We start from the raw sequence: 11,211 nt of genomic DNA on the forward strand, positions 1-11,211 counted from the left end.
ATGGAAGCATGCTGGGCCCATAACCCAGAGGCAGGCAGATTGAAACTATCCTCTGCTATATGCATTTTTTTTTGTTAATTAAAGTAATCCAAAACTGGGATTGATATTTTTGCTCTTTTATTTTTACTTAAAGTACAATAACTTTTATTATTTTAATTTGTTTTAATAGTATATTGACAGTATTGTTTTCTTTCAAAAATCCACTTAATTTTCTTTACCCTATTATTCAAATGGTAATTGACAAAAACAAACTACATTGTCACCAGAAGAGCAATACAAAATGTACAAGTGATATATTAAAATCATCTTTCCAGCTTGAATTTCAATGATGCATTGGGGCAACGATTTTGTGAGAAACCTCTTCACCCTTAAATAAAGATTTTCTTAATTCCTTACCTGTGTGCTAATTAGATATCACCTTGCTTTCACATTAAACAGACTTCCACATGAGAAAGCAGCAAGGATGCAGTGGCGTTAATGTTTCCTGGTGTCAACCTGTATTATTTCAGTAGATATTGAAATGAGGATGCATATTGCTGCCTTTCCAATGAAGCATGTTTAATTTAGTAATAGGTGAAAAACCATCCCTACAAAGGTGTTAATCAGATACTTGGCTTTGTGGACTCTTTTCAGAGAACAAATTTGTTAGCATAAAAATAAAGCCAGAAAATGAAGAGCTGTTTAATCACTCAATTGGATTTTTCTGCCAGCATATTTCTTTTTCTCTGCAACCCACTGCTAAATTGTGTTTCCTAGCTGTTTTTTTTCATAAAATCACTTAATCAAATCTAACTGATTACATCAGAGTAGGCCAGGTACCCTACACCATAAGAGAGGGTTTGAAATTTTGACTTGTCTACTTAAATATCACCAAAATCTGATCACAAGGTCAATTACATCCCTGGGTGGGATTGAACCACCAACTTTTTGGTTAATAGCCGTACACACTAACTGATTGCGCTACAGCGACACTTTGTGAAAGTACATACTGACAAAGGCTAATAAGCATTCATCTAGAACGTTTCCTAGAAAAACTTTAAATAGTCAATAATCTGGAGAGTTTTTGTAAGATGTTTCTTCCATCAACCAATGAAGAAACACATTGGTACTTTCCCATGATGAGTGAGTGCTTCAGGATCTCTTGCACTTACATGTGCAGCAGAGTACTGTAATGGAAGCATGCTGGGTCCATAACCCAGAGGTAGGCAGATTGAAATTATCCTCTGCTATATGCATTTTTTTTGTTAATTAAAGTAATCCAAAACTGGGATTGATATTTTTGCTCTTTTTATTTTACTTAAAGTACAATAACTTTTACCTTTTTAATTTGTTTTAATAGTATATAGACAGTATTGTTTTCTTTCAAAAATCCACTTAATTTTCTTTACCCGATTATTAAAATGGTAATTGACAAAAACAAACTACATTGTCACCAGAAGAGCAATACAAAATGTACAAGTGATATATTAAAATCATCTTTCCAGCTTGAATTTCAATGATGCATTGGGGCAACGATTTTGTGAGAAACATCTTACCCTTAAATAAAGATTTTCTTAATTCCTTACCTGTGTGCTAATTAGATATCACCTTGTTTTCACATTAAACAGACTTCCACATGAGAAAGCAGCAAGGATGCAGTGGCGTTAATGTTTCCTGGTGTCAACCTGGAAAGGCAGCAAGTGATGTCATCCAAGCAGTGGGTCAAAGTTGGCTTCATCCCTCGTCTGCTTATGAAAAGAGAAAAGGGATATGCAGGGCATGGCGGCCTTTTGCGACGCTTGGATGACCCCTAGTTCGCATTAAACACCCCCACCCTCCTTCGGTGTGGGGCTTATGTTGGCCATGCCCCAGCCCCTAAAGCATTCAAGCTGATTTCTTGCAGCAGCTGGGTACTGTAACAGCTCCAGAGCTGCTCTGTAAGGCAAGTAAAAGGGTGTGGGCCCTGCAGCACTACCTGTAGTTTGCATTGTGCATTGGAAGGCACAAAGTAAGCAGACGGGAGGAGAAGTCAGGATAGTGCACAAGGTTATAGAAGGGATGGGCTCAAGAAAAGAGAAGTGGAAACAGACAGCATACTAGGCTGGAGAGAGACCTGAGACAAAGAGATCTGAATTATACGAGAGCCGTCCAGGGGAAACACAAATTATGCAGTCAAGTTTCCCACATTTGGGGAAATCGCAAGGGGCAGCACACCCAGAGTGCAATGGGTGAGCCTTGCCCTGGGAGAAGCACCTTCATGATCATAGTATCTCACCTGGCAGGTTAGTAGGAGTTGGGCTAGAGCTGGGGAGGGTCGCTGCTCGGGCACTACCTTTCAAGTGAAGGAGATCCAACTGAGGCAGCACAAGGGAACTCTCAAAAGAAGAACAAGGCTAGAGGAAGATCTGAGACAAAGAAATCTGACTTTTACCAGAGCTGACCAGAGGAAAGCACAAACACAGTCCACCACTACCACAAATAATGCAGTCGAGTTTCCCACATTTGGGGAAATCACAGGGGTCAGCATACCCAGAATGCAATGAATGAACCTCACCCTGGGAGAACAATCTTCATGACAATAGTATCTCCTATGCAAAATAAGTATGATTTGGGATAGGGCTGGGGAGGGCCGTTGCTCAGGCACATCTCTGTCAAGTAAAGGAGATTCAACTGAGGCAGCACAAGGGAACTCTCATCTGGGGACAACAACTGCAGGGAGAACACATATTTTCAGATGAACATGGGGTGGCAGAAGGCTGCCTAATACTGAAGCACCCCCAAACAACAAACCAAATGCAACAACTAGTGCAAGCATTCCTGGGGGATGGCCTGCAGCAGATGGATTTGAATATGGTGATGTCATCCAAGCAGTGGGTCAAAGTTGGCTTCAACCCTCGTCTGCATATGAAAAGAGAAAAGGAGCGTGCAGGGCATGGAGGCCTTTTGTGGTGCTTGGATGACCCCTAGTTCGCATTAAGCACCCCCACCCTCCTTCGGTGTGGGGCTCATGTTGGCCATTCCCCAGCCCCTGAAGCATTCAAGCTGATTTCTTGCAGCAGCTGGGCACTGTAACAGCTCCAGAGCTGCTCTGTAAAGCAAGTAAAAGGGTGTGGGCCCTGCAGCACTACCCGTAGTTTGCATTGTGCATTGGGAGGCACAAAGTAAGCAGACGGGAGGAGAAGTCAGGATAGTGCACAAGGGTATAGAAGGGAGGGGCTCAAGAAAAAAGAAGTGGAACCAGACAGCAAACTAGGCTGGAGAGAGACCTGAGACAAAGAGATCTGAATTACATGAGAGCCGACCAGGGAAAACTCAAATTATGCAGTCAAGTTTCCCACATTTGGGGAAATCGCAGGGGCAGCACACCCAGAGTGCAATGGGTGAGCCTTGCCCTGGGAGAAGCAACTTCATGATCATAGTATCTCACCTGGCAGGTAAGTAGGAGTTGGGCTAGAGCTGGGGAGGGTCGCTGCTCGGGCACCCCCCTGTCAAGTGAAGGAGATCCAACTGAGGCAGCACAAGGGAACTCTCGAAAGAAGACAAAGGCTAGAGGAAGATCTGAGACAAAGAAATCTGACTTTTACCAGAGCTGACCAGAGGAAAGCACAAACACAGTCCCCCACTACCACAAATAATGCAGTCGAGTTTCCCACATTTGGGGAAATCACAGGGGTCAGCATACCCAGAATGCAATGAATGAACCTAACCCTGGGAGAACAATCTTCATGACCATGGTATCTCCTATGCAAAATAAGTATGATTTGGGATAGGGCTGGGGAGGGCCGTTGCTCAGGCACATCTCTGTCAAGTAAGTTGCATTTGATTTGTTGTTTGGGGGTGCTTCAGTATTAGGCAGCCTTCTGCCCTACCATGTTCATCTGAAAATATGTGTTCTCCCTGCAGTTGTTGTCCCCAGATGAGAGTTCCCTTGTGCTGCCTCAGTTGAATCTCCTTTTGGAGAAGACCTCAATAAGATTGTAGCTGATCTGGCTACTGCTAAAACAGCTTGCCTACCTAGTATGACTCCTACCACGCAGAAGGCTAAAAGTACTTTTCTTGGCCCTTTCATCCTCCAGGTAAAGCGTACCCAAGGTCAGGCATACCCAAAGCAAGCTCATGTTTCCAGACCTGCCAAGCCCAGACTGAAGCAATCCTGGGCTGCCCATCAGCCTGCTTCCAAAACGGACAAGCCTGCCGCATGACGGTGCAGGCCTCCCTCTGGGGGATCCCAGGGTGGGGGGCCCGACTTCTAGGTTTGGCAAAGAAAGGTATAATTCTAAGCTAGAGAATTCTGTTTGGAGCTCACCTTGTACTTTGTGAAGAAATAATCAGCATTGTGGCTGAGCAGATACATGTAGTGTGTGGCTGCAAACTGCATGGATCTGCTGCGTTGTAATGCTGATTCTTTTTTTTTGCAAAGTACCAATAGCTTCATATAATGTTCACAATTTTTATGCAGGATCAAATAGCTCAATAGGTAGGGTGTTTGATTAGAATTCAACAGGTTATAGGTTTGAATCCTGGGTATGGTAGTTTGAGATGTGTTATTTAATAAAGTATGTTGTTCTGACTGCCGGCATCCTATCACCTGGGATATCATACTAAATAAATGGAGTTGATAAAAATTTTTTTTTTTTTTTTAACTAGGGACAATTTCCAGATACTTCTCTTTATAACTGAGATTGCCCCCTGGAACTTCACATCAGTTGACAACTATGCATGAGTGGGCAGTGCTTGCCCTGGATCTGTCCACCCATTTATGTGCCGCCATAAAATAAAGCATGACTAACAGTTATCCTGGGCGTACACTACACAATTATCTGTCAGGCTATCTATCCAGTCTGGATGGATGGAATGAAAATCTGGTAATGTATAGGAGCAAATGTCAATTAACCATTTGCTCCCAAACACTAGAAAAGTGGTCAAAAATGGTCATTACACAAATTGGTTAAACCCAAAATTTAACCAATTTGTTTAGGGGACCATTTTTGTCCATTTTTTAGTGTTTGAGAGTAAATCGTTGATGGTCATTTGCTCACATAGATAACCGGATTTCTATTCCAACCAGCCAGTGTTGGAGAGATGGTCTGCCAGATTACATAATGCATACCAGAGCCATAACTAGACTTTTTGGTGCCCTGTGACAGAGAATTATATGCCCTCCCCCCCATTTTTGCAATATGGACAAAAGGCGCATGCCTTGTGGGGAAGGGGCATAACAAGATTGGTCTCAGAGAAAGCACATGAGATATGAAGATATATCTAGTATACTTGACACTCAATGGTTTGTGGTATTGCAGGGGTGCCCTCCTTAAATGCATATACAGTCACACATGGCATGTTTGTGTAAATGGCATATCAGCAGTCAGCACTAACTGGTGACATGCCATTTGTACAAGTAAGCCATGTGTGACTAATATATAAACATACTTTATTAAATAACACCTCAAACTATCATACCCAGGATTCAAACCTATAACCTGTTAAATTCTAATCAAACACCCTACCCATTGAGCTACTTGATCCTGCATCTATTCTAAACTCCAAAAACAGATTCAGTTGCATTTTCCAGCGTGTTTTGTTTGCGCCTTTGCAAATGTCTTACATCGACAAACTTATTTAGTACTATTTTGCAAATAGGGTTACATTGTCGCAACATTGTGTTCCCTAATTGCTTGATTTTTTAAATGCAAAAATTGATAAAGACACCTGATAATTGCTCTGTGGAGTCTTCTTTTGTGTCTACTTCTTATCTACATTTAATTCCCTACCTATAATCAAGGCATTTTTAAATGCTGGGTGCTGCCAGGACGTGAGGCCTACCTAGTCTTTAGATCTGAATTTGAATGTACTTGTGAACTAACTTAATTTCCTACTTCTAAACTCATTCCTAAATTCACTACTTACATTAATCCTGTAGTTGGGCATTTTGAGCCTTCAATTGTGGGCATTGTTTTGTGTCCAGACCAGCAGCTGGTGGTGTGCATTTGCTGGAAATCTTTAAGTAGACAAGTCAAAATTTCAAAAACCCCTGTTATGGTGTTGGGTACCTGGCCTTCTCTGATGTAATCAGAGTTAGATTTGATTCAGTGATTTTATAAAAACAGCTAGGAAGCACAATTTAGCAGTGGTTTGCAGAGAAAAAGAAATATGCTGGCAAAAAAATCCAATTGAGTGATTAAACAGCTCTTCATTTTCTGGCTTTATTTTTATGCTAACAAATTTGTTCTCTGAAAAGTGTCCACAAAGCCAAGTATCTGATTAACATCTTTGTAGGGATGGTTTTTCACCTATTACTAAATTAAACTTGCTTCATTGGAAAGGCAGCAAGATGCATCCTCATTTCAATATCTACTGAAATAATACAGGTTGACACCAGGAAACATTAACGCCACTGCATCCTTGCTGCTTTCTCATGTGGAAGTCTGTTTAATGTGAAAACAAGGTGATATCTAATTAGCACACAGGTAAGGAATTAAGAAAATCTTTATTTAAGGGTGAAGATGTTTCTCACAAAATCGTTGCCCCAATGCATCATTGAAATTCAAGCTGGAAAGATGATTTTAATATAACACTTGTACATTTTGTATTGCTCTTCTGGTGACAATGTAGTTTGTTTTTGTCAATTACCATTTTAATAATCGGGTAAAGAAAATTAAGTGGATTTTTGAAAGAAAACAATACTGTCAATATACTATTAAAACAAATGAAAATGGTAAAAGTTATTGTACTTTAAGTAAAAATAAAAGAGCAAAAATATCAATCCCAGTTTTGGATTACTTTAATTAACAAAAAAAAACGCATATAGCAGAGGATAGTTTCAATCTGCCTACCTCTGGGCTATGGACCCAGCATGCTTCCATTACAGTACTCTGCTGCACATGTAATTGCAAGAGATCCTGAAGTACTTACTCATCATGGGAAAGTACCAATGTGTTTCTTCATTGGTTGATGGAAGAAACATCTTACAAAAACTCTCCAGATTATTGACTATTTAAAGTTTTTCTAGGAAACGTTCTAGATGAATGCTTATTAGCCTTTGTCAGTATGTACTTTTGCAAAGTGTCGCTGTGGCGCAATCAGTTAGTGTGTACGGCTATTAACCAAAAGGTTGGTGGTTCAATCCCACCCAGGGATGTAATTGACCTTGTTATCAGATTTTGGTGATCTTTAAGTAGACAAGTCAAAATTTCAAAAACCCCTGTTATGGTGTAGGGTACCTGGCCTTCTCTGATGTAATCAGAGTTAGATTTGATTCAGTGATTTTATAAAAACAGCTAGGAAGCACAATTTAGCAGTGGTTTGCAGAGAAAAAGAAATATGCTGGCAAAAAAATCCAATTGAGTGATTAAACAGCTCTTCATTTTCTGGCTTTATTTTTATGCTAACAAATTTGTTCTCTGAAAAGTGTCCACAAAGCCAAGTATCTGATTAACATCTTTGTAGGGATGGTTTTTCACCTATTACTAAATTAAACTTGCTTCATTGGAAAGGCAGCAAGATGCATCCTCATTTCAATATCTACTGAAATAATACAGGTTGACACCAGGAAACATTAACGCCACTGCATCCTTGCTGCTTTCTCATGTGGAAGTCTGTTTAATGTGAAAACAAGGTGATATCTAATTAGCACACAGGTAAGGAATTAAGAAAATCTTTATTTAAGGGTAAGATGTTTCTCACAAAATCGTTGCCCCAATGCATCATTGAAATTCAAGCTGGAAAGATGATTTTAATATATCACTTGTACATTTTGTATTGCTCTTCTGGTGACAATGTAGTTTGTTTTTGTCAATTACCATTTTAATAATCGGGTAAAGAAAATTAAGTGGATTTTTGAAAGAAAACAATACTGTCAATATACTATTAAAACAAATTAAAATGGTAAAAGTTATTGTACTTTAAGTAAAAATAAAAGAGCAAAAATATCAATACCAGTTTTGGATTACTTTAATTAACAAAAAAAAAATGCATATAGCAGAGGATAGTTTCAATCTGCCTACCTCTGGGTTATGGACCCAGCATGCTTCCATTACAGTCCTCTGCTGCACATGTAAGTGCAAGAGATCCTGAAGCACTCACTCATCATGGGAAAGTACCAATGTGTTTCTTCATTGGTTGATGGAAGAAACATCTTACAAAAACTCTCCACATTATTGACTTTTTAAAATGTTTCTAGGAATCGTTCTAGATGAATGCTTATTAGCCTTTGTCAGTATGGACTTTTGCAGTGTTGCTGTGGCGCAATCAGTTACTGTGTAAGGCTATTAACCAAAAGGTTGGTGGTTCAATCCCACCCAGGGATGTAATTGACCTTGTTATCCGATTTTGGTGATCTTTATGTAGACAAGTCAAAATTTCGAAAACCCCTGTTATGGTGTAGGGTACCTGGCCTTCTCTGATGTAATCAGAGTTAGATTTGATTCAGTGATTTTATAAAAACAGCTAGGAAGCACAATTTAGCAGTGGGTTGCAGAGAAAAAGAAATATGCTGGCAAAAAAATCCAATTGAGTGATTAAATAGCTCTTCATTTTCTGGCTTTATTTTTATGCTAACAAATTTGTTCTCTGAAAAGTGTCCACAAAGCCAAGTATCTGATTAACATCTTTGTAGGGATGGTTTTTCACCTATTACTAAATTAAACTTGCTTCATTGGAAAGGCAGCAAGATGCATCCTCATTTCAATATCTACTGAAATAATACAGGTTGACACCAGGAAACATTAACGCCACTGCATCCTTGCTGCTTTCTCATGTGGAAGTCTGTTTAATGTGAAAACAAGGTGATATCTAATTAGCACACAGGTAAGGAATTAAGAAAATCTTTATTTAAGGGTGAAGATGTTTCTCACAAAATCGTTGCCCCAATGCATCATTGAAATTCAAGCTGGAAAGATGATTTTAATATATCATTTGTACATTTTGTATTGCTCTTCTGGTGACAATGTAGTTTGTTTTTGTCAATTACCATTTTAATAATCGGGTAAAGAAAATTAATTGGATTTTTGAAAGAAAACAATACTGTCAATATACTATTAAAACAAATTAAAATGGTAAAAGTTATTGTACTTTAAGTAAAAATAAAAGAGCAAAAATATCAATCCCAGTTTTGGATTACTTTAATTAACAAAAAAAAATGCATATAGCAGAGGATAGTTTCAATCTGCCTACCTCTGGGTTATGGACCCAGCATGCTTCCATTACAGTACTCTGCTGCACATGTAAGTGCAAGAGATCCTGAAGCACTCACTCATCATGGGAAAGTACCAATGTGTTTCTTCATTGGTTGATGGAAGAAACATCTTACAAAAACTCTCCACATTATTGACTTTTTAAAATGTTTCTAGGAATCGTTCTAGATGAATGCTTATTAGCCTTTGTCAGTAAGGACTTTTGCAAAGTGTTGCTGTGGCGCAATCAGTTACTGTGTAAGGCTATTAACCAAAAGGTTGGTGGTTCAATCCCACCCAGGGACGTAATTGACCTTGTTATCAGATTTTGGTGATCTTTATGTAGACAAGTCAAAATTTCAAACCCCCTCTTATGGTGTAGGGTACCTGACCTTCTCTGATGTAATCAGAGTTAGATTTGATTCAGTGATTTTATAAAAACAGCTAGGAAGCACAATTTAGCAGTGGGTTGCAGAGAAAAAGAAATATGCTGGCAAAAAAATCCAATTGAGTGATTAAACAGCTCTTCATTTTCTGGCTTTATTTTTATGCTAACAAATTTGTTCTCTGAAAAGTGTCCACAAAGCCAAGTTTCTGATTAACACCTTTGTAGGGATGGTTTTTCACCTATTACTAAATTAAACTTGCTTCATTGGAAAGGCAGCAAGATGCATCCTCATTTGAATATCTACTGAAATAATACAGGTTGACACCAGGAAACATTAACGCCACTGCATCCTTGCTGCTTTCTCATGTGGAAGTCTGTTTAATGTGAAAACAAGGTGATATCTAATTAGCACACAGGTAAGGAATTAAGAAAATCTTTATTTAAGGGTGAAGATGTTTCTCACAAAATCGTTGCCCCAATGCATCATTGAAATTCAAGCTGGAAAGATGATTTTAATATATCACTTGTACATTTTGTATTGCTCTTCTGGTGACAATGTAGTTTGTTTTTGTCAATTACCATTTTAATAATCGGGTAAAGAAAATTAAGTGGATTTTTGAAAGAAAACAATACTGTCAATATACTATTAAAACAAATGAAAATGGTAAAAGTTATTGTACTTTAAGTAAAAATAAAAGAGCAAAAATATCAATCCCAGTTTTGGATTACTTTAATTAACAAAAAAAAGTCAAAATTTCAAACCCCCTCTTATGGTGTAGGGTACCTGGCCTACTCTGATGTAATCAGAGTTAGATTTGATTAAGTGATTTTATCAAAAAACAGCTAGGAAGCACAATTTAGCAGTGGTTTGCAGAGAAAATGAAATATGCTGGCAGAAAAATCCAATTGAGTGATTAAACAGCTCTTCATTTTCTGGCTTTATTTTTATGCTAACTAATTTGTTCTCTGAAAAGTGTCCACAAAGCCAAGTATCGGATTAACATCTTTGTTAATCCGATAGAACGTTTCCTAGAAAACTTTAAAAAGTCAATAATCTGGAGAGTTTTTGTAAGATGTTTCTTCCATCAACCAATGAAGAAACGCATTGGTACTTTCCCATGATGAGTGAGTGCTTCAGGATCTCTTGCACTTACATGTGCAGCAGAGTACTGCAATGGAAGCATGCTGGGCCCCTTAACCCAGAGGTAGGCAGATTGAAACTATCCTCTGCTATATGCATTTTTTTTTTGTTAATTAAAGTAATCCAAAACTGGGATTGATATTTTTGCTCTTTTATTTTTACTTAAAGTACAATAACTTTTACCATTTTAATTTGTTTTAATAGTATATTGACAGTATTGTTTTCTTTCAAAAATCCACTTAATTTTCTTTACCCTATTATTCAAATGGTAATTGACAAAAACAAACTACATTGTCACCAGAAGAGCAATACAAAATGTACAAGTGATATATTAAAATCATCTTTCCAGCTTGAATTTCAATGATGCATTGGGGCAACGATTTTGTGAGAAACCTCTTCACCCTTAAATAAAGATTTTCTTAATTCCTTACCTGTGTGCTAATTAGATATCACCTTGTTTTCACATTAAACAGACTTCCACATGAGAAAGCAGCAAGGATGCAGTGGCGTTAATGTTTCCTGGTGTCAACCTG

The 11,211-nt window shown here is 38.3% G+C and overlaps 4 non-coding genes across 4 annotated transcripts; all 4 read right to left on the reverse strand.

Annotated features, from left to right (window-relative positions):
- Positions 1-2,105: 2,105 nt before the first annotated feature.
- Positions 2,106-2,269, reverse strand: LOC135001433 (U1 spliceosomal RNA). Its single transcript, XR_010202923.1, has one exon. It is a non-coding gene; the product is annotated as a U1 spliceosomal RNA (small nuclear RNA).
- A 151-nt stretch (positions 2,270-2,420) lies between these two features.
- LOC135001430 (U1 spliceosomal RNA) lies at positions 2,421-2,584 on the reverse strand. Its single transcript, XR_010202920.1, has one exon. It is a non-coding gene; the product is annotated as a U1 spliceosomal RNA (small nuclear RNA).
- Positions 2,585-3,258: 674 nt separating this feature from the next.
- LOC135001439 (U1 spliceosomal RNA) lies at positions 3,259-3,421 on the reverse strand. Its single transcript, XR_010202928.1, has one exon. It is a non-coding gene; the product is annotated as a U1 spliceosomal RNA (small nuclear RNA).
- Positions 3,422-3,573: 152 nt separating this feature from the next.
- Positions 3,574-3,737, reverse strand: LOC135001443 (U1 spliceosomal RNA). The gene has a single exon (XR_010202931.1). It is a non-coding gene; the product is annotated as a U1 spliceosomal RNA (small nuclear RNA).
- Positions 3,738-11,211: the final 7,474 nt, after the last annotated feature.

Source organism: Pseudophryne corroboree, unplaced genomic scaffold (genome assembly GCF_028390025.1).
Source record: "Pseudophryne corroboree isolate aPseCor3 unplaced genomic scaffold, aPseCor3.hap2 scaffold_1647, whole genome shotgun sequence".
In the NCBI taxonomy this organism is placed as follows: domain Eukaryota; kingdom Metazoa; phylum Chordata; class Amphibia; order Anura; family Myobatrachidae; genus Pseudophryne; species Pseudophryne corroboree.